A 23,675-nucleotide genomic window follows, 5' to 3' on the forward strand; every position below is an offset into this window, starting at 1 on the left:
TCCATGAGGTAGAACTGTTTGTAAGCAGTCACTTGGAAACCTCTCCAGAGCTGCTGAGTGACATTCCAAAGCAGTGTGGAAGCTGAATTACTTACGATGTACGTGGTGCATATTCCTCTCTGGACGGGGCATGGAAGGATGGACCTAGGTTCAGGATGGTGGCCAAAGAACTCTCCCTCATCTATGTCATTCGAGTATTCATAAGGTGGCCCTGCACACATATGGCGTAAGTATTAAGCTCAGATGTTAAGACGATATTGTGTATGTCCCATGCCTCACGAGTGGCTTTGTTCCCGTCACCGTGGTCCTGCTCCGTGGAGCTCATCCTGTTGTCTATATTAATCCCTCGTCTTTGGGGCCTGACAGACAGGAAGGAACAAAGACTGAGTCATAACCTTACCTTTCTGACTCATTGCCACACCCCCTTCACACTGACTGCCCTTTGATGCTTTGAACACAATGGTGATGATGGTGGTGATGGTGACAATGGTGATGATGATGGTGGTGGTTATGGTGATGGTGACAACAATAATGATGGTGGTGATAATAATGATGATGGTGATGACAATGGTGGTAGTAGTGATAATGATGGATGATGGTGGTGGTGATGATGACAATGATGATGGTGGTGATAATGATGATGATGGTGATGCTGATGACAATGGTGATGATGATGGTGGTGGTGGTGGTGATGGTGATGATGGTGGTGATGACTGAATATCTCCTACTAATACACATTATACCCTAAGCTCTTTCAAGCATTAACTCCACCAGACACCATCTTCCCATCTGCTCTGCAGCACCGTTCCTGAGGTAAGCACCATTATCATATCCATTTTAGAGTTGAAAAACCAAGGCTTAAAGAAGCCAGCCAAGCTGAGTGTGGCTGTGTGCATTGTGGGTAGAGAAGCTTGGGTCTGAACGCACTCTGATTCCAGCATGGGCCCAGACGAGGGCCTTCCTTAGAGCAGGGCCAACTGTCGGTCTCTGCAAGGGGAGCACACATATACACTGGGAGACAGACGCAGACTGGGAAAGACAGGGCTCTGGGGAACCCCACAGTCTGATCTGTGTCCCGCTGTGCGTCCTTGGGCACCTTTAACTTAAGTTTCCATTGCTCCTGGGTTCCTAAGTCAAGGGCAGCGTTCTATCAATCAGTGTGCATGGGGAGGAATTTTTTAATTATTTATTTGTTTATTTATTTATCTACATCCCCAAATACGGGTCCCCTCCTGGTCCCCCCTTGCAGATCCTCCCTCTCCTTCACTCTGAGAAGGTACTTCCCATATATCCCCCAACCCTTATGCATCAAGTTTCTGCAGGATTAGGCCATTCCTGTCTCCCAGTGAGGCCAGACATAGCAGCCCACTGCTACGTATGTGCCTGGGGGCCTCGGGCCAGCCCATGCATGCTCTTTGGTTGGTGGCTCAGTCAGTCTCTGGGAACTCTCAGGGATCCAGGTTGTTGATGCTGTCGGTTTTTCCTATGGGGTTGCCATCTCCTTGAGGGCCATCAATCCTTCCTCTAACTCTTCCATAGGGGTCCCTGACCTCTGTCCAATATTAGTCTGTGGGTATCTGCATCTGTCTCAGTCAGCTGCTGGGTGCAGCCTCTCAGAGGACCGCTATGCAGGCTGCCCCAGGCGGACCAGCTGGGATGATGGGGCAGGATGTTAACTAGGTAGTAAAGCCTGTCTACTGCCACAAGCAGGAGTTTCTGCAGCACCGGTTTACTTCATGTAAGACGATGACAGTGAACACCCTTTAATGCACGCGGGGCTGGCCCGCCTGGAGCCAATGAATAGCTTCCTTTTTTCTTTTGACTTCAGATGGGATGTCAGTTTTGCTTCTTAGTGCTTATGCTTAGGAAAGCATAAGGTAGTGTGCTTGGAAATGATTCCTATGTCTTCCTGTTCTGCAGGAAGCTGGTCATCTCACACTAAGTTCTATCTTCCTCTTTGTTCTATCTCTATTCATATTTGGGGATTTATTTATTATTTCTATGGTCATAGTCAAAGCATCCATGTCTAAAATTTTGAGTTAGATGACAGGAATCAGAATTTAAGAATACTTCCATATACTTATGTACATATGCACATAACACATACATTTTCCTCTATGTATGTTTCTATAACAAATCTACCGATAAGAGAAAAATCCCAAGATGTCTCCAACCAGAGGAAGGATGCGAGGACAGATAAAGGAGGTTAATCAGCTCCCCGCTGTCAGAGAACCAACCAGGACCGTTCTATATCCTGAGTGTATTAATGTCCTGAACTGTGATTTTTCTGGAGAGTCAAACATCAGGGGCCATGTCTTAGCTTATTTTCCTGTTGCTGTGATAAGATACTAACAAAAGCAGATTAAAGAAGGAAGTGTTTACTTTGTCTCATACTCAAAATGGAGTTCATCGTGGTGTAAAAGTCAGGGTAGCAGGAGCTTGAAGCAGACGGTCTCTCCGAGTTCACAGTGAGGAAACAAGGTGATGAATGTCTGCAAGTGCCCTTTGCTTTCTCCCTTTTATGCAATCCAGAATTCTCTGCTTAGGGAATGATCCTACCCACAATTATGATGGGTCTTTCCCACTTTTGCTGAAGACACCACATACTTAAGTCATAGAGCCTGGAAGTATCAATCTGGTATTGGCCTGGAAGGTTCACCCCTACTGGATAGCTCTTTTATAGTGCTGGAAGGTGCTATGTATGCTACATGGGAGAAAAGCAATCATCAGTGTTACCCAGCCGTGAACCCTGTGAGCTACAATAACAACTGTCTGACAAGATATGCCAACTGTTCAAATAATGGCATGGATGTTATGGGAGCAACCAAACACTTCCTGGTTAGGTTTAAGGGTCACTCCACAAGACAGAGCTCAAGCCTGGCACCATTGACAGAGCCAACCTGAGGCTAGATAGTAGAGGAAAAACCCCACTATTATTCTTCTAAATACACATAGTGTTAAACAGACTGCTAAAGACATAACATTATAACCAGAGATAAGTGAAGCTCTCAGGCCTCATCAGAGAACCTTCTAGTGACAGTAGCAGGTAAGAGAATGAGAGATTGTGGAGCTATCAGCCCAAAATGGAACATTCATATGGTACTCCCTCCTCCTAGGTAAGGCTCAGGGATCAACGTGGAAGATGGCTCAAAAGAATTTTAAGAGCCAGAGCCAGACCCAGAAGCAGAGCTAGAGGCAGAGCCAGAACCAGAGCCAGAGGCAGTGGATGACTAACAAAACCCAGCATTTTCTTGACACAACTTGGAAGCTGTACATATAAACTGACAACAGATGTGACTGTGTGCACAGGACAGGCCTGCATGAGATCAAGGCAGACAAAATACCCTCACAGATGTGGGGGACAGTCAGGAAATCCCACCCTAGCTGAGGCACTATGGACAACTGGTGGCTGTTGAGACAGGGAGAGCCCATTTTCTTCAGGGAACTGTCCTGGGAGAGCTCCAACAGACGCTCTGCACGTGCACTCACTGGCAGTGCTAAGTGGACTCCATGGGTTAAAGGATTAAAAAAGGGAACATATGAGATTGGGAGAGGATGGAGGAGGAGGGGAAATGGAAGAGCTGGAGTTGAGGGAGTGAGGGGTGGACTTGAGCAAAGCATGTTATATGCATGCATGGACTTCTCATGAAGGAGAAAAGAATGGGTCTTTACCCATTAATTAATGTGCTCAAGAATCTCCCACAAGAATACCACAGGACCAGCTGCCAAGGTGATTCTAGATGTCAGGCTGAAAATTGACACAACCATCACACACTGCCATGCCAGCAATAAATAAGTACGCTGGGTTATTAGTCCTAATCAACTGTGCAGCTGCAAAGGGCTTCACTGCCCTGCCCCTTTGCGCTGTCTTACCTATAGCCAGTGCAGTCTCAGTGCAAGCCCTTCATATTTCCTCCCTCAAGTTTCCATCATGAAAACACTGGTGGGTCTTGGGTCTAGCAAACATATTACTGCTACTGTGCCTTCCTGCTGGGAGCTAAGCAACTTGTCCCAGGACCACATGGTCTTTTTCTGACTATTATCTATACAATAAAGCTCATTTTATTCTCAAGAACCCCTCCCCCAGGTCTCCAGAGTTTTAGTCAATGCTATTTTGAAGGCACATATATGTGCATATATTTTTAACTGGGAACATTTGATTAACTTGGGAACCATTCAATAAGATACATAATAATATGTAAATATATGTATAATATAATGACTCCATGTGTGTACAGTCACTCTTTAGTTAATAATGGGGGCATATTGTAATAAATGTATTAGGTCATTTTACTATGAGAACTCATACAAACTATAGCTATGGCTAAGATACCATTAGGCAGTAAGTAGAGATCAGCGCAAGCTATGGAAGGACTTACCATCATATATTCAGTCTACCATTGGCTGAAACACTATTAGCAATGCATCACTACCTATGTATACATATACACACTATATGCATATTGTATACACATATGTATATAATATACATATTGGCATAAACAATGTACTTTATTTTTAATTGGGAAAATAAACATTAAATCAGAGCCCTATGATAACACTCTTTTCGAGTCTCACATTACCTGCATGCACTCTAACTTTTGTCTAGAGTACTAAATTGGCATCTTAAAAAATTATGTATGTATCAATTTGTCTTGATCATATCTATTCCCCTTCTCTCCCCTGATATGTTGCCTCCCTTCATGTCCTTCTCTACTCTTTTTTTTTTATAACCCACTGAGTGTACTTGGCATTGTCCTTACGTTTGTGGTGAAACATGTGGTGGAACATGGGGGCCACAGTGGCTACACCCCCAAAGAGAACTGGCTTCCTCTCCCTCCTCTCCCACTGTCAAAAGCTCCATCAGAGGCCCTCCCCCCATCGGTGCTAGAATGTTGACTGGCTTGAGCACCTTCAGGTCCTTCCTGAGTAATCCCACCTGCTGTGAGCTCCTGAGGGCAACATTGTTTCACAGGCTTCCACCCCACATCCCACCCCCAGCCTTCACACACACATCCTGCTCTGTCTCGGCTCTGGGTGGTTGATATAGAGGCTCCATTAAGGGCTGAGCACTAATTCTCAGAATTTTGACTAGCTGTGAGTCTCTTCATTAGCCATTACAAATTGCAGGAAAAAAAAAAAAACCTCTCTGTCTGAGACTGAGAACAGATCAGAATAGTATAATAGTCAGAACATAAATATTCAAAACCAAGTTTAACCGTGGCCATTTAGCAAAACGATAGTAAATTTTCCTGTAAGGCCCTCTGGACCCAGGCCTTTGATGGAGTTGGTTGTATATTCCTGTGGAACAAGCCTACATTCCACTCAGAAATTGTTGTCTGTCCTCACAACAAGGCATGTCGCCATGGCACAGTGGGCTATAGTTTTCCATCCATTTTCCTATGAAACTCAGAATTTCATTTTTCTTTACAGCTGAATACAACATCATTGTGTTGTGTAGCACGTTTTATGACCCATCAGTTGGCAGACATCTAAGCTGGGTTCATTTCCTCCATGCTGTGAGCACAGATGTGCTGTAGGAGAAGGGGAGTGCATTGGGTGTGTGCCCCTGCGTGCACTCTCTAGCTTTCTGAGACACCGCCTCACGGACCCCCACAGGGAGTGCACTAACTTACACTCTCACTAGCAGGCAATTTCCATCTTCCCATGCTCTCCTCAGTATTTCATTGTCATTTTTTAAACTAGACTTATTTTTAATTAAAATATAATTACATCACTTCCCCCTTTCTTTTTCCTACCTTCAGACACTTCTATATCCCTTCCACCTAGCCCCCCATACCCCCATCTCACTCTTAAATCAACAGCCTCTTTTTCTTTATCATTGTTACACATGTGTGTATATACACATATATATGTATGTATATATACACATATGTATATATATATATACACGCACACACATATATACAATATGCCTTTAATGATAGGAGACATAGACTCTCAAAGCAGTTTCAATTTGCATTTTCCTGTTGACTAATTATGTTAAACACCTTTAAAAATGTTTATTGGCGTTTGTATTTCTTCTTTTGTAAACTGGCCATTTCCAACTCCTGCCTAATTCTGTGTGGGGAGACCCACGTTGCTGCAGTGCCGCACTGACATCTCCATACACCGTGCCAGCGTTTTTTCTGGGTGGAGCAATTCCACTTCCTCCTCTTCCCTTCCCTGTAATGGTGTATGTGCGTTCCTCAAAGACAAAGCTGGAACATGGTCTTCTTAGCTACCTCTCCCCCAAGTCACTCTTAAACACAACAGATGGGGCCCCTACTCTCTGTCCGGCTGAGGTCTAAGTTGGGGGGATATAGTGACTAAGAGCCGCACCACAGTGGGAGTTTATGTTTTCCCCCTATCAGCCTGCAAGACTCTCCTCTCCCTCCCACTCAGCTCCCCAGTCACCAGGACTACAGCGCTTCTAAATTGGAGAGTTTTGGCAAATGCATGCTACTTATTTCTAAAAATAAAACCATTTATGTTAGGCTGAAATGTTTGCAGCAAAAGCTAAATACTGTGTCTTTAATGTGTTAAACACAGTCTCATTTCTTCATAAGTGTTGGGGCCCAGGAATTAACTCACAAACCACATGATTTCAGTTAGACAGGGTTTGTTTATTGAATGTATGACCCAAGACTGATAGACCAGGGCCACAGTTCAAATTCAAGAACTGAACTGTGACCCTGAGTTAATGTCCTACGGGGCTTTTTAGGCCTGAGATCTATGAACACCTGTGCCAAGTTACTTCACCAATCAGGACTTAGGGATAGGGGATTTCCTTAGGAACAGGTCTTTGTTGTACATTTATTCTGTTCTCATTGGTTGGGGTATTCGACTGTGGCAGGGGACTTCCCTTGTCTAACATTCATGCCTTAATTTGTATACCAGGATGAGACTTGTCTAGCATTCATGTCAACTCGCCAACCAGGATGTCAGTAACCAACAGACAAGTCTCTTTCTGACATGAAGAATGCCAGTTCCCAGGGAGAACTTAAACTTTACTCGACCCCTACTCAAAATGGAAGTCTTATTCCAAATAACTTCTTATGTTGGTGGGAGTGTCTCTCACGTTGGGGTCTATCCCAGGGGCAGCGTATACTATAAAAGCTTACACACGGGTACAGGAAGTGCTGTTGGGTGGTTGGTTCGCGTCTGAGTTTATTGTGGGTAACTATACAAAACAGTTCATTGACTTCTGCCATGATTGGTTTCCAAGAACATAGAACATAAGAGAATCTGAGATCGATCTTGGCATTAGAGAGGTTCCTAGTAACGGCATGAGAACGTTTTCCTTATAATGGCAGGCTAGCCAGGTCACAGCTACCTCGGCCTTAGCATTTTACACAGGTCCAAACAGTAAGGATATTTATGATATGAAAACTTGGTTATTTTAAATGTCTCAACTAGCTCTCCATTAGTTGCAAACAGAATGTGCAGACCAAGCCCTCCCGAGGCAGTCTCGGGAGTGTGCTCCTGCCTGAAGGAACTATCTTAGGTAATTACTGAAATGAATCAAGGCATCCCAGTACTCAATACTGAATGCTAGGAATAGTACAGACATTTTTAATTGAGCTCCAGCTGTTATGAAATACTCCCCGTCCTATTGTGACCCAAAGATCTGGAGACAGTTTGTGGTTTGAATCTAAAGCCCCAGTGGTTTCCATGTTTTCTCCTGCTGACGATGCTTTTTGTGGAAGCCCAGGAAACCTTTAGGAAGCATCAATGGTGGAAGGAGTTAATCAGGACAGGCCTTTGAACGCTCTACCCTCCTCTTGGTCCTGGTCTCCTCCTCTGCTTCCTGGCCTCCGTGACGTGAACAGCACCTGCTGTACACTCTGAGCCATGCCTTGCCTACTGCCATATTGGACTAAAACCTCCTGAAACTATAGGCCAAAAAAAAAGAGCCGTCCTTGCCCTTTAGTTGACTTTGTCAGGTCACAGCAATGTAAAAGTAACCACCACATCCTCTACCCCCCGTCTCCCCCAAAATACTGTGCTATGAGTAAATATAGATAAATACCAGCTCCTGAAGTCCCAGTTTTAAACTGGAACTCCTTAGCTTAGGTTGGCCCCACTCTGCCCATGGAGAACCAGCTCAAAGCCTGTGACTACTGCCTTGTAGTGGGGTTCACCTGCCCAGGGCAGCCTGCACAGTTGACTTAGGGGTGAGTCCCAGCATTTACAGTCTGCGGTTTCAGAAATGGGTGGGGGAGGAGTGTTAGGGGTTCTGGACTGCTGCGGCTCTCAGGAGGCAGTCACTAAGCATGGCAGAGGTCTTGTGACATGCTGTCTGCCCTCTTGGCTCTACCAAGGACCAGCTATTTGCTTCTAAGAAATCTCTGACATATTTCCAGCAAACAATAGGCTTTTCTTTTTAAGAGTCTATCCAAGTTTTATAAGACCAGAACATTTGAGCATGGCCTTGCCTGAGCGACCAGGATTAGCTAAGCCTCAGGCATCCTTGTAGTCCACGGAGCTGTAGGCCCAGAAGGACCCCTGCCACCGCGTATTATGCTGGGCAGTCAAGGGAGGCAGAGACCGCTGGCCTGTCTTTCCACAGCCCACAGGACACATGCACCTCCAGCGCTTTCCATACAAAGCGGTGCATAGTCCCTGTGTGGTTTCGAACTGTGTGTGGTTTAGAAGCCACGCACAGAGCACTCTTCTGCCTGTGCATTTGGTGTTCTGGTGAGAGACCTGAGCCCTAATGCTGTCTGCGTTCGGATAGCAAATGCCTCAGTGTTCATCTAACTTAGAAATAAAGCTGGCGTTAGCATAAGCAAGCATGGTCTTCTTGTGGACAAATGCTAAGGGAAAAGAAGCTTTTATTTATAACTTTCATTAGTTATGACTCGCTGGCCTCCATACATTTACCCTGCTAGAAATTTAAAGTTGGGAAAAAAAATAACCTGCTAAAGAAGAATAAATTACACAGACTGTAAATTCTGGTTTGGATGCTGATGTAGAGAACTTGGTCTGAATCTATCTTTAACCTTTGTGTATGTGTTCATTTAATTTAATAAAATTAAATTAAGTTAATCTCCTGAGTCTCTCATTACTGCTGAATGAATGTTCCCCCAAATAATAGGCCTTGAGCATTAATAATTAATAATAACAATAAACGGCTATGATCTTATTTGTGTGTAATAAAGCCCTCATAATGGATCACACAGTTAACCCTACAGTGACACGAGGGCAATTTTAATTGATGTAACGGAATCTAGTCGGAATTAATTAAGCAGTCTCCATCGTCCAGTGCGCAGCCGTATCGTGGTCACTGGAATGCACTTCTCGTATTTGAAACCTGTTTTCTCTTAGCATCTAATTATGGTGGGAAGTTGACCAACACTGACAATTCCAGAAATGAGGAAAAACCATCTAAAACCTCAGACAGCAGGCATGTGAAGGCAGAGATGAGTGGTGAAGGTAAGTCCTGGTTTGCCGTAGCATCCATAAAGGGACAACTATGACTCTGTGTGGACCACACTGCCACACTCATGTCTGTCCAGGCTGCAGTCGCTCTGAACACAGCAGCTGGGACTATGCAAAAAGGAAAGGCTAAAACACAAGCAAAGATAATCAAATAACATTTGTCCTTTTATGTAAGACTACTCTAAACAAATCGTATTTGCTTTTACTAATTTAAATATCACAGCACAATTAGCTATGTTTTTCCACCTCTTCCAAAGTTTGGGCTAATTCTACTTTTTAATTATATTCATAAACAGCGCTTATTTTCTTGTACATAATTAGCGGTATAATTACCCCCAGCACGGCATTCATCATCGTCTGGTCCTGTCCTCGTGTTGCTGTTGGGAATTGTAGCTTGCAGCAGTGTGATCAGGAAGGAGCCCACACTCAGGGGGCCACCCAGCGCTGCCTTAGGCATGTAAGGTGCTTTCTGTGGCTGTCAGTGCGTCCTTCAGAGCATGCACTCAAAGCAGTGCATGCCACCCTTCCAAGCCTGAACTCGTTCAGTGCACTCTGGAGATCGGTTACAGCTGCCTTCACTCCAACCCTCTCATAAATTGTCTTTGGTCTTCACAGGGGTTCTTGGAGCCTCAAAAGCCATCTTGCACTGGGAAGAGACTTTAACCTCACTAGAAATAGTGGATTTTCCTTTTCCCCTTAGAAGAAAGGGTGACAATTTCCCAGGTCCCATTTGTCTCATTACGTGACAAATCTCTCCAGCCACAAAACCGCAATGAAGGAAATTGAATATGGGCAGGTTCCCAAATGGTGTCAAAGAATTATTAATTATTTGCAGAGGAGAAACAAGTATTGTGGGTTTGAAGGGAAACGTTCTTATCAGGAAACGACCGCTGAGGGAGTAAAGCACCGAGTCACCTCCAACCTATTTCCCACATTCAGAATGCAAAGGTGGTGCTGGGAGACGGCTCAGCGCTGAAAGGCCTTTGTGTGCAAGCCTGACGCCCTGAGTCCAACTGCTGAGACCCATGGAGAGGGAGGAGGAGAGAACTGGTTCTCCAAAGTCATCGTCTGGCCTCAACATGCACTACGGACATCTCTCCCTGTGTGTGTGTGTGCGTGCGTGTGTGTGTGTGTGTGTGTGTGTGTCTGTGTGTATGTGTGTCTGTGTGTGTGTCTGTGTGTGTGTCTGTGTGTGTGTGTCTGTGTGTGTGTCTGTGTGTGTGTCTGTGTGTCTGTGTGTGTGTCTGTGTGTGTGTCTGTGTGTATGTGTCTATGTGTGTCTGTCTGTCTCCTCTGCCTCTGCCTCTATCTCTCTCTCACACACACACACAAACAACGACAATAATATAATAAGATAGGTAAAATGCAAATGTTCACATAAAGCTAATAGGGGAAATATTAGAAATAGCTGAATCTGGATCCTGGGTGTGTGGACAGTCCCTGAAGCGGTAACTAGAGATCTGCACGCCGGTTTGGAAGTGCTGTGGCCACACAGAGCACAGCAGACACTAGCTTAAATTTGAAGGACAATTTCAATAGTCAGTTTGGGCATGGTGGCACATGCGTGTCTGCAATCCAGCACACTGTGAGTTTGAATCCATCCTGCCTTACAAGGTGAGATCCTGCCCAGACAAAGAGAGGAAGGCATGGGGGTGGGGAGGGAGGGAGGTTGGTTGGTTTAGCAGCATGGCGATGCCAGCGGGGTCTACCCATTTGTCCGGGTATCCTCAGCAGACTGGCCTCAGACAGCCATGGCTCCATGGCAGCGGCTGGGCTAGAGGCACTGGCCACAGCTGAGGACAGGATGTGGCAGGGTGGAGTGAAGAAAATGTTCCTCTTGCTCCTGAAAGCGCACATTCCCCCAGAAGCCCCAGCCTGCGTGCCCTCAGAGGCCAGAGCAATCTATAGCAGACCTCAGCTCGGGGCAGTCTGAAATTAGACTCGTCTAGGAAGACTGAGTCCATTGTGAGTCAACGCCTCTGGCACGGCTGCATCGTCCTGTGCACATTCTGGTCCCCATTACAACAGAAAAGGGGGGAAAGGTGGCAATTTGTCACTTCCTGAACTGAATAGGTGCCCCTTGTCTTAGAAAGGAAATGGTGTTGGTTCACTAGATAGTAAAGTGGTGTTAAATGAAACCAACCTAAACTCATTATGCACAGCGTCCCTGTCGATGCCTGACTACAGATAACAGAGGCTCAGAAGACTTGGGTTTCTAACTGTGTGTGGTCTCTTGATCCTAACTAAACAGAAACTGACCCTCCGCAGGAACTACCTTTGTGTCAATTCAGTTGGAAATCCATTTCCGAATGCAGTGAACTTTTAAAGTCTGTTCTCACTGTCATAGACTCTCCGAACAGAATGGAGTCTGTTCGTTCAGAGTGGAAAGTATTCCTGGCCTCATCGTTAGCCACAGTTGGTCAAGTGTCCTCTAAGACAAGGTACTGTATTAGGCATCGTGCGTTCCTTTGTTTATACAAGAAACCCTAAACCGAATCTGAGTAATTTCTTTAACAAAGAAAGAGAAAAATGAAAGTTTCACTGACCATTCTAATCTCCCGCTCCTTCCCAAGTAACCTTACAACTGGAACCTCAGGTCACCTGGAATTAACCGTTTATTTATTTGTGTCTCTGTGTGTGCATGTGCGCGTGTGCCTGTCAGAGTGTGTCTGTGTGAGTTCCTGTGTGGCGTGTGCATATGTGGAAGCCCTTGAAGGGTGAAGAAAAGGGTGTTGGATACGCTGGAACTGCAGTTGCTGGCAGCTGTGAGCCCTGACGTGGGTGCTGGAAATTGAACCGAGGTCCTTTGCAAAAGTCCCAAGTACCCGTAACGGCTGAGGCAGACTTCCAACCCCATCTGGGCTGTCTGTTGACCATAACAAGAGTCACGGCTAGGTCTTTTCTAGATCTGCCCAATGTCCCCTTACCTTAATTCATTTTGCTAAAAGGTGCGATGCCCTCATTGTACAGGGGCAGGGATGAATTATCAGAGTGGTAATAAGCACATAACCATCAGGGGGGAGAGGAGGCTGTGGGTTTGGTAGGGTGCAGTGGAAACGGTCTTGTGGAACAGGCAGATGGCCTTTGTCAGCCAGCTTTTTGCCTGATGGTCTAGTGTGCAGGGTTCACCTGAAGTCTGTCCATCTGTAGCTGAGCACTGTATGAAGTGCTGTGCTCTTCTCTGGAAGCAACAAAGAAAAGCAGCCGAGAGGACTCCAGGCTGTTCCTGCCCTGCGGCCATTTGTTGTCTGAATTACACGTAAGAAAAACAGTAGACCAAGGCTGGCTGCGCAAGTCTTAAAAGAGTCAGACCCCAGAGGCCAGGGTAGCGTGTTCATCATGGAGAAAGTGTGAGAAAGGATAAACACATCGCAGCAAGGGGCTGGAAGAAAGTAAGACCAGCCAGGCATGAGGGGAGCTTTAGAGGGAGTTAGCCGAGGGCCGACTTGGGTCACAACAGAGTGTACAGGTCTTCTCATAGTTTGTTCATTCACTAAACAAATTCTCCTTAAAGTATAGGCCGTGTGCCAGAATCTGTCCTACGTGCTGAGAACTTGTCTATGGTCTTTTCCCCTTGGGGAGCTTACCTTGTAGCAGGAAGAAGAAATTACAAATATGACACAGAACTAAATTACATAGTATAGTGTGGTGTAGAATAGTGTGGTGAAATGTGGGATATATAGAATCATGTAGTGTATTCCTGACAGATGGTAAGGAATTACTAGCAAAGGAGACAGCAAGTGTGTAGGTGCTGAAGTTAGAACACAGAGGTTCTGTTAAAACGAAAAATTCAAGCTAAGCGCAGCAGTGCACACCTTTATCCCAGCAGTCAGGAGGCAGAGGCGGACACGTCTCTGAGTTTGAGGCCAGCCTACTGTACGATGAATTTCAGGATAGCCAGGGCTACACAGACAAATCCTGTCTTGAAAGAAGAGAGAGACTGGGGCGGGGGGGGGGAGGGGGGGCAGACAGACAGACACAGAGAAGGTCAAGGCTGGTGCGGTCTCTCAGTGGGGGTAAAGGCACTTGTCCTATAGCTAATGGCAGGAGTTGGATCTCTGGAACCCACGTAAAACTGGAAAGACAAAACTGACTGCACAGGTTGTCTGTCCTCCTACCTCCACATGAGCTCCATGGCAAGTTCATAGGATAAAACAGGAAGTTCAGCTCCTTTTTTTTTTTCTTTTCTTTTTTTCGGAGCTGGGAACCGAACCCAGGGCCTTGCACTTGCTAGGCAAGCGCTCTACCACTGAGCTAAATCCCCAACCCCGGAAGTTCAGCTCCTTATCACACCTCATTTCCTGTTCTCAGCAGCCACACAGTGCTTCTGCAGCAGTCAACAGGGCCACGTTCCTTCCGTTCCAGAAAGTTCCACTGGTTGGTATTTGCGGGATGATGTCACAGGTGAAGGCAGGTACAAGATAGAAGGAGGCCTGTCATTGGACAAGAAGGAAGGATGGGCGGGAGAAAAGTTTGAAGGAGGAGGAGGAGACTGGAACAGAAAGGAGGAAGAGACAGGAGGGAGAGGGAGAGAAGCCGTGGCAGGACAATATGGCGGGTGACGTTAAGATTCCACACTGTATCTTTACAGATTGTTACGAATGTTTTTAAGGGATGGATGTGTATTGGGCTTTGTATGTGTAGGTGGGCAATTATATCTTATCAATTAGATCAAAGGTTATTGTGCTGTGTGTTCTTTCATGTAGCGATTTAAGAAAGTGTGAGACGGCTGGTCTGGGCCGCCACAGAGTCGGGATGTGTGTTTCTGGCATGGAAACCTGCCTTGGGAACTAGATAGGTAGAGAGGTTGCTGCCAGGCTCAGAGAGAGGCCTTTGGCAGTGTGATATGGGATGGAGCAGAGTGAGTGAGAGGCTTTGCTGACTGAGAATTAAGATATCCAGCAGAAATCTTGGGGCACTGCAGTGCAGGACCTAGCGGGATAAAAGACGATACTTTTTTTTTTTTTATAATTTTAAAACAAGGTATTGGTGTAAAAAATATTTTCCCTTTCCTCCTCCTCCTCCTCCTCCTCCTCCTCTTCCTCCTACTCCTCCTCCTCCTCCTCCTCCTCCTCCTCCTCCTCCTCCTCCTCCTCCTCCTCCTCCTCCTCTTCTTCTTCTTCTTCTTCTTCTTCTTCTTCTTCTTCCCCCACCCACCCCCCCACCCCCGTATGCAGCTTAGGTTGATCTCAAACTAGTAGACAAATGATTTTCCTGCCTCCGGCTCCCAAGTAGAACTGACCAGGGCCTCTGTGCCGGGTTCCCACATACGCCTTTCAGCCTGGGTGGTTGACGATGAGTTACTGGGAAGATGACCTGGAGGTAAGGACTTGAAGGGCTTAGAGGCTCATGGAGGCTGCCGCTGGGATGAGCAAAGAGTCAGAAACGAAACATTTTCAACTATTGTGAGGACTTCAGGTTTTTCCTGGGTAAGATGTAAATGTTGGAGGCTTGAGGGGGGCGGGGAGAGTTCCGTAGCCTGCTTCCCGCCACCCTGGCTGCTGTGATGGAGCCAAACCAAAGTATGCTGCAGTGAAGCGAGGATGAGGTAGGGACCTCTGCTCTCTTCCCAGAGAGAGACAAGGGCGCCCCCTTCTGTTTCCCTGTGACTTCTTCCTTTCTTCCTTGGGCAAGCCTTCTGCCTCAGCCCCCTGGGTGTGGGGATTCCAGAGAGAGCACCGCACCAGTTCCTCACCATCCATAATTTGCACTTCATTCCCTAACCTCGAGATTCTCTTGAGCCTCTGTCTCCAGACCTTTGCAGCACCGTCCTCCCCACCCAGAGAGCGCGGTCTGCCCCAGTCCTGCTCCTAGCACAACTCCTACTTGTTCTCTGAACTGTTCAGGAGTAATGTCCGCCGAAGGTGCCCGTCCTACCTCCCCAGATAGGGCTGGCTGAGGCTACAAAACTTTTCTATTATCCAACAGGCCACGTCTTTTAAAGTATGGAGTATCTGTCTCTCTGCACTTGAAAAGGGGGACATAGCTGAATATTTCCCCACTCAGAACGAGAGAGGACTACTTTAAGCCATTGGGGGAAAAATCAGGATTATTCCCTAATTTGTATATATTGCATGTATTTTCTGTTGCCTGCATTTTTATTTAGCCTAGGCTTTTCTGAAAGTATGTTGATGCTAAGCCACACGACTTTCTCAGTTACTGGAGAATTTGCTTTGAATATATGTTCATTTTGAATTTAATAAACATAATGATTTTATGTCTATGTTTTAGGAGCAACTTTGATCTACTTCATGAGCCCAAGATTTTAGGTAAGCTGTGCCTTATCAATACGGGTAAGATGAAATTATAAAATTAATGTTTTGTACTGTTAGGAAAACTAACATTAAAGATGTTGGACTGTCCCAACATAATGGATGCGAAATACAGGTGTTTGTTCTAAGTGAGACAGGCATAGTGGTGCACACTGATAATCTCAACATTTGGGGGGCAGAGGCAGGAGGATCTCTGAGAGCTTGAGGCCAGCCTGGACTACAGAGTGAGTTCTAGAACAGCCAGTGCTGTTACACAGAAGAAACCTGTCTGGAAAAAAAAAAAAGACAACAAAAACAAACAAACAAAGAAAAAGAGAAGAGAGAAACTGTTCAATGACCAACTATAGAATGAATAGAAGAAAAAGTAGGCAATGTAGAAAGAACTCCAGGGAATAAGGGTAAACCAAGCCATTGCTCAGGGACCATTCTCAGCCACCCCATCCACACCCTCGAGGACTAGCTGTGAACCCCAGGGCACCCGTCCTTGCTATCTTTCGTTTCTGGTTTTTCTTTTCTCCAGTGTCTCTGCCGTGGACAATCCTCAGTGGCGTGGTCGGTTAGCCTTTGAAGTTCATGTAGATGGACTCCGCCAGTGTTTATCCTTGCTCCCTCGCTCATGATCATGTTCATGACAATTACATTGTCAGAAGCAGCCCTGAAACACCTCACTACTATGTACATTTCCTGTCTAATGTAGCGTAATCACTTTATCGGCGTTTCCCAAAAGCCCGCTTTGGCTCCATTGGGTTTTAGAATTCATTTATTTTTAATATTTTATTAATTCTTTGAGACCGTCATGGCCCGTGTTTTGCTACTTGCCACCAGATGTCCCCTTAACCCCTCCCAGACCCACCGCCCGCCTCACAGCTGTGTGTCTTCATTTCCGTTAACACCCTCAGTTGACCTCACTTGGCATTTGAACTCTTGTTCATAGATACAAGGAGGCTTGGAATTTGTGTGGTTCTCCAGTGAACCCGGCATTCATCAGTATAAGGGAGTCCCTTTGTCCCTTTGTCTCTGGTGTGCATTTAGTGATGTGGGCTTCATGTTACATCATTACTCATCCAGGTACTTCTGTGTTTTTCCTAGGTTTTTTAGAAATCTTCTTTTCAACTTTAAATAGGATATAATTGTATTTTAAAACCCAGCTCGTCAGTCTTACCCTTTATCTGGAATAATTCGTTCACCCGTTGCTAACCTGGTTTTGTGTGGTCTTTGCACGTCTTTCTTTACTGTCACTTAGAATTCATCTGTGATTTCCCTGCCTTCTATGCCGGGATATCTTTGACTGTGCTGGAAACTGTGTTTGGAAATCCTGGCTAGAGTACTGGGAAGCCTATCCTAATGGCTTTTCCATTGCAGAGGCCTGTGTTGGGCTCAGGAATTACCTCACACGAATGTCGATCTCAGCCAAATCGTGACAGCTTATTCAACACACATCCCAAGATCAGGGTCACAGCCTAGACTCGAGACTTAAGTCTGGACCTCGAGCATTCCTCAGAGCCATACTTCTCAGAGCCACTAAAAGAAACAACAGGGAGCTCATACTCAGGTGCAGGAAGTGGTTGGCTCTGACTCATGCTATTTGGGCTAGCTAGACAGAACGGTTGTAACTGACCTTTATTATGATTGGCCCTAAGTGGAGCTTATGGCGTGGAATTCCTTAAGATTAACCAACCTCAGAGCGTACAAAGTGTAACAGGTTATGTGGTCATCATGAACCGGCTCTGAGTCAAGTTCTTTTTCTTCGTCAGTGACTGTCGGGCATGGAACAAAATGGCAACAGCTATACTAGCAGGGCAGGCATCAACAGCCTGGAGCTGCCTTCTCTCCATGTGAAGGGGGCCAGCTGTGTGCCTCTGACTTGAGGCTGCTGTTGCTGCTGGGAATGATAAATCTGGTAAGTACGATCACCCCAGGGCTAAGGACAGAGACGTCCTGGACCATGCAGATATGGGACAGCTGACCCTGAGCCCACGTAAGGGTTACTTTGCCTTGCGTTTGCCCTCTTTGCCCTGAGACTGTGGTTCCAAGGATTCTGGGCTCTGTAAAAAGTGCTTCTTCTGACTGATAGTCTGAGGCAAACAAGGCTCCAGGGCTGGTCCAGCCATTGCTTTTGACCAGCAGCGGTTCTTAGGGTGTCCTTGTGGCATTGGTCTCACGTTCTTCTAGGTGTTTGATAATTTCTCATTTGTTCTTTTATGCTTTTGATTTTAAAAAAATTTTTAAGGTCGCAAGTACATAGCATAAGATCAAGTCACAGTCATTCTCCATAAACATGCTTTTGACATCCTGTTTTTAAAGTTGGCGTGCCCTTTGAGTCAGTTGCGTTGTTCTAGAGTTCATTTTCTTCTACCTGCCTTAGTGATTAAAGATTTGCCTATTCTGCCTTGCGGGGCAGAACTGGATGTTTGCCATGTCTGTGTTCCTAATAGAGCTATGTAAGCGTTTGGCTTGGTGGTGGCTGGCTCTGTGTTAATATTGGGGGTTTTAGTCGGTGGCTGGGTTGACAGGAAACCAAGAAATAAAAGCTTTTCTTTGGGATGCAGATGGTGTGTGGCTGGTTACGACCTCACCAAGCTTCCAGACTTTGAGTCATGAAATAAAATCACAGAACTGTGAGGAGTAGTCCCACTTTGGGTCGCATTCTCGATCTCTACACCTTGAATACATCCGTGTGAGTTAGGCAGTTGGTTACTGTTGTGCTGTGGATCAAACTCAGAGCCCCACAGTCACTGGACTCTGTCACGAGCCACAGACCTGAGCCTTTAAACAAGATTCTAGATTTGGTTGGTTGGTTGGTTGGTTGATTGGTTAGTTGGCCTTTCAAGCTAGGGTTTCTCTGTGTAGTCTTGGCTGTCCTAGAACTTGCTCTATAGGCCGGGCTGGCCTTTAACTCAAAGAGATCCATCTTTCACGTTCTTTAAGTTAGCTGGAACCCGTGTTGTGTTTGTTTTGTTATTTTGTCTTCTTTCCTACATTCCCATTCGTTGTGCTTTCATTCCCTTGCGAAGTTCAGCTCTGGTTTTGCTTGGTCACTTCTGCTTTTACATTTCCTGCACAGGCTCTAGTGCTCGTGGAGCCTGCCTTGAGCCCTGCCTAAGCCTGGGCTGCTGATGAAAACGATGAGCCTGGTGGGCACGAGCACGAGGTCAGACGTACGGGCTCTGCATTAGGTGATGAGCAGCTGTGATCGGCCTCCTAAAGCCAACAGTGAGTACCCGGCCCTGAAGGGTTCCATTTGCAGTTGCCTTGGTCTTCACTCAGAAGGCCTGCCGGGCGCTCCTCGAGTCAGCGTGTGCCTGCAGGAGGGAGATGGAGTGAATCTGACACGGCTGCCTCACCACTGTGTCTCCCCTCTCACACCCGTGCAGTAGAGTTCATGCTATCCACACACCCGGGCGCCTGTCGGGAGTCGTTCTATACCCAGCTGCCTCACCGTGCCCCTTGCCTCAGTGCCCTCCAGGCCCCTAAGTTCTGAATTGGAGCCCAAATCCCACAGAGGATGAGGCAGTGGGACAGCAGAGTCATCTGCAAGGTACAAATTAGCATTGCATCTGGTTGACAGGGGAGAGGAATAAAATGCGTTTGGCTTAGACTTAGCACAGAGCCTTGTCCTCTCAAAGGTCACAGCTCCTTTTACATGTTCCTCAAGCAGTCAGATAAATAAGCGTGTTCTTCCCTGGGCTGGAAGGTCTATTCTTGGCCTCCTGCCGGCCTCCTCTTCCCTCCTCTGGTGGCCTGCTCTACGGTGGTGCTTACCCTAGCAGCACAGCAAACCTGGCTGGCATCGCACTTACCGTCACCACCCACAGGGACTGGATTGTGAGCCTCACGGGGACGTCACAGGCCAGCAGGCTGGTACCAGGGCAGTGACAGTCTTACCAGTGGATGGGCAGAGGAGTAGAAGTGACAAGTCACTGAGGCTACAGGAAAGATAATAACATAGTCTGTAGAAGAAAGGCATTTGGAGCCAAACAGATCTGGGGTCGAATTCAGCTGAAACCTGGACTCTTTTACCAGCTGCATGTCCTAGGGCGAGCGACTTTACCTCTCTGAACTCGACTTTCCTCATCTGTAGCATGGGGTGAATACACAGGCACTCACACTTACACATGTGTCCATGCACACTTGCACACAGGCACTCACACTTACACATGTGTCCATGCACACTTGCACACAGGCACTCACACTTACACATGTGTCCATGCACACTTGCACACAGGCATGCACACTTACACACGTGTCCATGCAGACATTCATTCGCTCTGAGCTTGCTTTGGAAAAGGAAGGGTTTCATGAAATCCAGCTTTCTAGAGTGCTTATCACAGATCCGCACAGAAAGGACGCCCAAGAAGTGACTGTCACTGCTATCACCTACTACACTGGTAGACTGTGGTTCTGGAGGGAAGATTTTCATTTACTGACATTCTGGAGCCATTTTAGACCTAGAAAATAGATTTCTAAACTCTTGCCAGTGATAACCTCCCACATTCCCCACAAAAAAATTATCCTCCAGTGTGACCTTTGATCATCGCTGATGGTGGCGGTAGAAATCAGTGTGCTACGCTCTGACAGCAGGACCACCTGACAGTGGAGTGGTCTGACAGCTTGTCTTTTGCTTCCATTTACAAAGCGAGCGCGGCTCCTGGTGCAGCGTGCCCTAATTGCCCACTTAGCGCTGAAGATTTCAGGCTACCCTATACTTGAGTGGTTGTACTGTGTGTGTGTTGATGGCCAAGACAGAGGAAGCAATTAAGGAGTCTAAAATACGTGCCTTGCAGAGAGGAGCCCTTACCGTGCTTTCTTTAGATGTGGTGGGACTTCAATAGCATCACCCAGAATAAGAAAAGCTGGGTGAGGCTTCAGCATGTCCTCTGCTTGGGGTCAAGAAAACCTTCCTTCTCTTTGTTAACTTACTTTAAAGGACTTCAGGGGTAAATTTTGGCTCAAGTGTATTACAGGTTTGAGAATGAACTTGTGAATCTTTCTTCAATGGCCTGGATTCTGAGTCTTGGCTCCATCACGTTCTTCCTCTGCAGTCCTGAGAAAATAATTTCCCTTCCATGCCTCAGTTTCCTAATTTGTAAAACAGAAGTACCATTGGCTTCTTAGAATTGTGAGGGTTAACTGAAATGAGTGTAGGCATGAGGTCCGGGGCCGTTCTTCTGACAGAGTAAGAATGTTCCTCATTTGCCTCTATGCTCCTGTAACCTTCCCTCTCGCACCACTGTGCTGGCTATAAATCGGTGGCCATCACTGTTATCAGCATTGGGAGGACTGTGGGGTGACCCACTCTTTCTCAGTTTACTAATCCAATCATTCGCATCCACTACCGATGGCCTTGCAGTTGTCATCCAGACTGATAGGGCCACTGTTAATCTGCACACAAACCTGCGGTCCCCATCATTGACCCTGGGGACAAACCCAGGGAACACAGAAGGAAGGCAGCATCCATCCACTGAGTCTCAGTGTTTCGCCCTCCCCCTTGCAGGGATGGTCACAGCAGTGAGGCAGCTGGACCAGGTCATCAGTATATTTGCCCCTGACAGTGAGTCAGGTGATACCATGACGCCTCACGTGCCTGGGCGTGGCTCCATCCTTGGATGGAACTTGGTTTCACTTCTTGCAGAGGTTCTATTTCTTTCCAGAGTTTATGACTAGTTCCCCAATTAGCTGTAAAAATCCCAGCAGCACACAGTGGGGTCCTTCCTAGAGAGGCAGCAAGACACTGTGTACATCCAAGGTAATGCGAATGCAGAGAGAGCTTTCATTCTGTCTACTCTTCCTATGTTACTGTTTCATTCATCCTTTTCCGGTCGTGTGCCTAACCACATCTTAATATTCTTCCTGTGGAGAAAAAACAGTGACTGCAGCTGTGCCAATGGTCATGGAGTTCATATGGCTTGACCACATTGGTGGGGGAAGGGTTGCTTTGTACGGTTAAATGGATTATTATAACTTCAGGGACTCCATTTTGAGAAGGTTCAGGGCAAGCAGCACGCCCATGGGACTACAGGATACAGCCTGCATAGCCTACCCCACCATCTTGGGAGACAAATTACTCCTTCCCATCTTGTTTGTAAACCCTTCCCCCAAAGCCCCTAAACTTAAGAGAGGCAATTGTGTCAAGGAGGATGGGCTACCCTTTGATCAAGATACTGTAGTGTACCCCTGCGGTGCTTGTTTAAATATTAGAAATTCCCTATGTATGTGGGGATGAGCAGGGGTGGGGACGCTGCCAGTGGACATGACGTCACTCTCAAGTAAGAGCCACCTACTGACAATGCTGCTCATCTGCCGAATCGATTCAGTTTCTCTTTATGGGCTGACAATTAGTACTCATCTTTCTCAGTTGTTTTTCAGATAAAGACCACTACATCAATTCTATGAACAAGATGGGAGATCAATATATAGAGGTACATATTTAAATGACGAGTAACAGACAAATGCGTAAGTGATGACTCAATAGGTGGGGTACGCCCCCCCCGCCTGTCTACCATATGTTGCCTCTGTGGAGGTTCAAGGTCACTTTATTTCATATTCCTGCCTCTCTGCAAAGAATAATTACAGGGCTGACGAGATGGCTCAGCGGTTAAGAACACTGACTGCTCTTCCACAGGTCCTGAGTTCAATTCCCAGCGACCACATGGTGGCTCACAACCATCTGTAATGAGATCTGGTGCCCTCTTCTGCCCTGCAGTCACATATGCAGGCAGAATGCTGTATATAAAATAAATAATCAAAAAAAAAAGAATAATTACAGAAGTAATTTCATCGGGCTACTGTGAGGTTTAAGCAGGGAATCTACACAAAGACTACTTTTGTCCCCTCCCACACAGTAAGGCCAAGGCCGATGGGCTCTGTGTTTCCATTGCTGCTGTTCAGTTATCGTGCTTGTTTCTAGTTGCCCGGCACTATTGTATAATGATCTGCTCCCACCTCTTGTCCCCTATGCCTCACCTTCCTTCACAGTTCTGCTTGGCTCCTCTAGACATTGCAGGATTTGTCTTCCCCGTGCTAAGGACCTCTGAAATAGCTGTGTATTTCTAATCTGCTTCCGCAAGCATCCACTTCTTTACAAAGAGTAGCCAGTGAGTGCCTGTGACAATTTCCAGGAGCTCACGTTCTGAGCATGTGACAATTTCATCTGCGTACTCCCCGAACTAGCCTCTCCTTTCCTCTGTGCCTTAGCTTGGTTCTCTCCTGAGCCCATCTTAAGACAAGACTCTAGGGAGAAAAGTGATCTGTTTACAATGTGATCCAGGCTGAGGCAGAGGGATGAGGGAAGGGAAGTGGGACAGGAAAGGGCAGGGAGATGCCAATAAAGGGAATGGTACATATACGTGACTTTAGGGAGAATGGGGAACCTTTGGAGACTGTAGCATGTACCTCAGGACTTTCCCAGGCCAGGGAGGTGGGGTATTCACCCAGCAACTCCTGTCACTCATTGATCAGCTTTGTTCCCTAGGGTCTTACAGTACCTCTGACATTCCAGCACTTGTGGCAAATCCCACATCCCTGAGGTACACACAGGAACCGTCCAACATAGCAGGGGAGGGAAGCTAGGGGTATGTACACACAGGAACCGTCCACAGAGGAGTCAGGCCACAGACAACCGAGGGGTATGGATGTATATCTAGTTGAAGCTTATCTGGATTTTATTTTAGGTGAAACAGAGTTTCGAGAAGCTATGGATGGATTCATCCACAAATCCAGAATCCTGGAAAGACCAAAGGGCCACAATTCTAGCCTTGAAGAATAGCAGGCCACAGCCAAAGTGCCTCTCCGCTACCTGCAAGGCACACATAGCCTGCTGCACACACATGTGGGAGGGATGGGACGAGTACTGCAGACACTCGTGCTGGCTGGCAAGTTTGGCTTCCCTCTACATGACAGCTCTGGGGTTTGACTGCATTGCCCGGGGTATGCTGACAGCCAGGGGTTTGCAGGCTCCCT

The 23,675-nt window shown here is 46.6% G+C and overlaps 2 long non-coding RNA genes across 4 annotated transcripts in view; one reads left to right on the forward strand and one right to left on the reverse strand.

Moving 5' to 3' along the window:
• Positions 1-10,120, reverse strand: part of LOC120102210 (uncharacterized) — an 82,071-nt gene extending 71,951 nt beyond the window's left edge. For both annotated transcript variants that reach the window (XR_015686303.1, XR_015686302.1), the window contains exon 1: positions 9,778-10,120. This is a non-coding gene — a long non-coding RNA (uncharacterized LOC120102210). The remainder of the gene's footprint in view (positions 1-9,777) is intronic.
• Positions 10,121-14,621: 4,501 nt separating this feature from the next.
• LOC102555004 (uncharacterized) lies at positions 14,622-22,470 on the forward strand. Of its 2 annotated transcripts, XR_015686305.1 has the most exons (6): positions 14,622-14,766; positions 15,676-15,713; positions 17,471-17,616; positions 18,781-18,929; positions 22,072-22,135; positions 22,339-22,470. It is a non-coding gene; the product is annotated as an uncharacterized LOC102555004 (long non-coding RNA). The 2 variants fall into 2 exon arrangements; XR_015686304.1 differs by lacking the exon at positions 22,339-22,470 and having other exon boundaries at positions 14,643-14,766; positions 22,072-22,153.
• Positions 22,471-23,675: the final 1,205 nt, after the last annotated feature.

The sequence above is a fragment of the Rattus norvegicus genome, chromosome 4 (assembly GCF_021556685.1).
Source record: "Rattus norvegicus strain SHRSP/BbbUtx chromosome 4, alternate assembly SHRSP_T2T, whole genome shotgun sequence".
NCBI classification, from domain to species: Eukaryota; Metazoa; Chordata; class Mammalia; order Rodentia; family Muridae; genus Rattus; species Rattus norvegicus.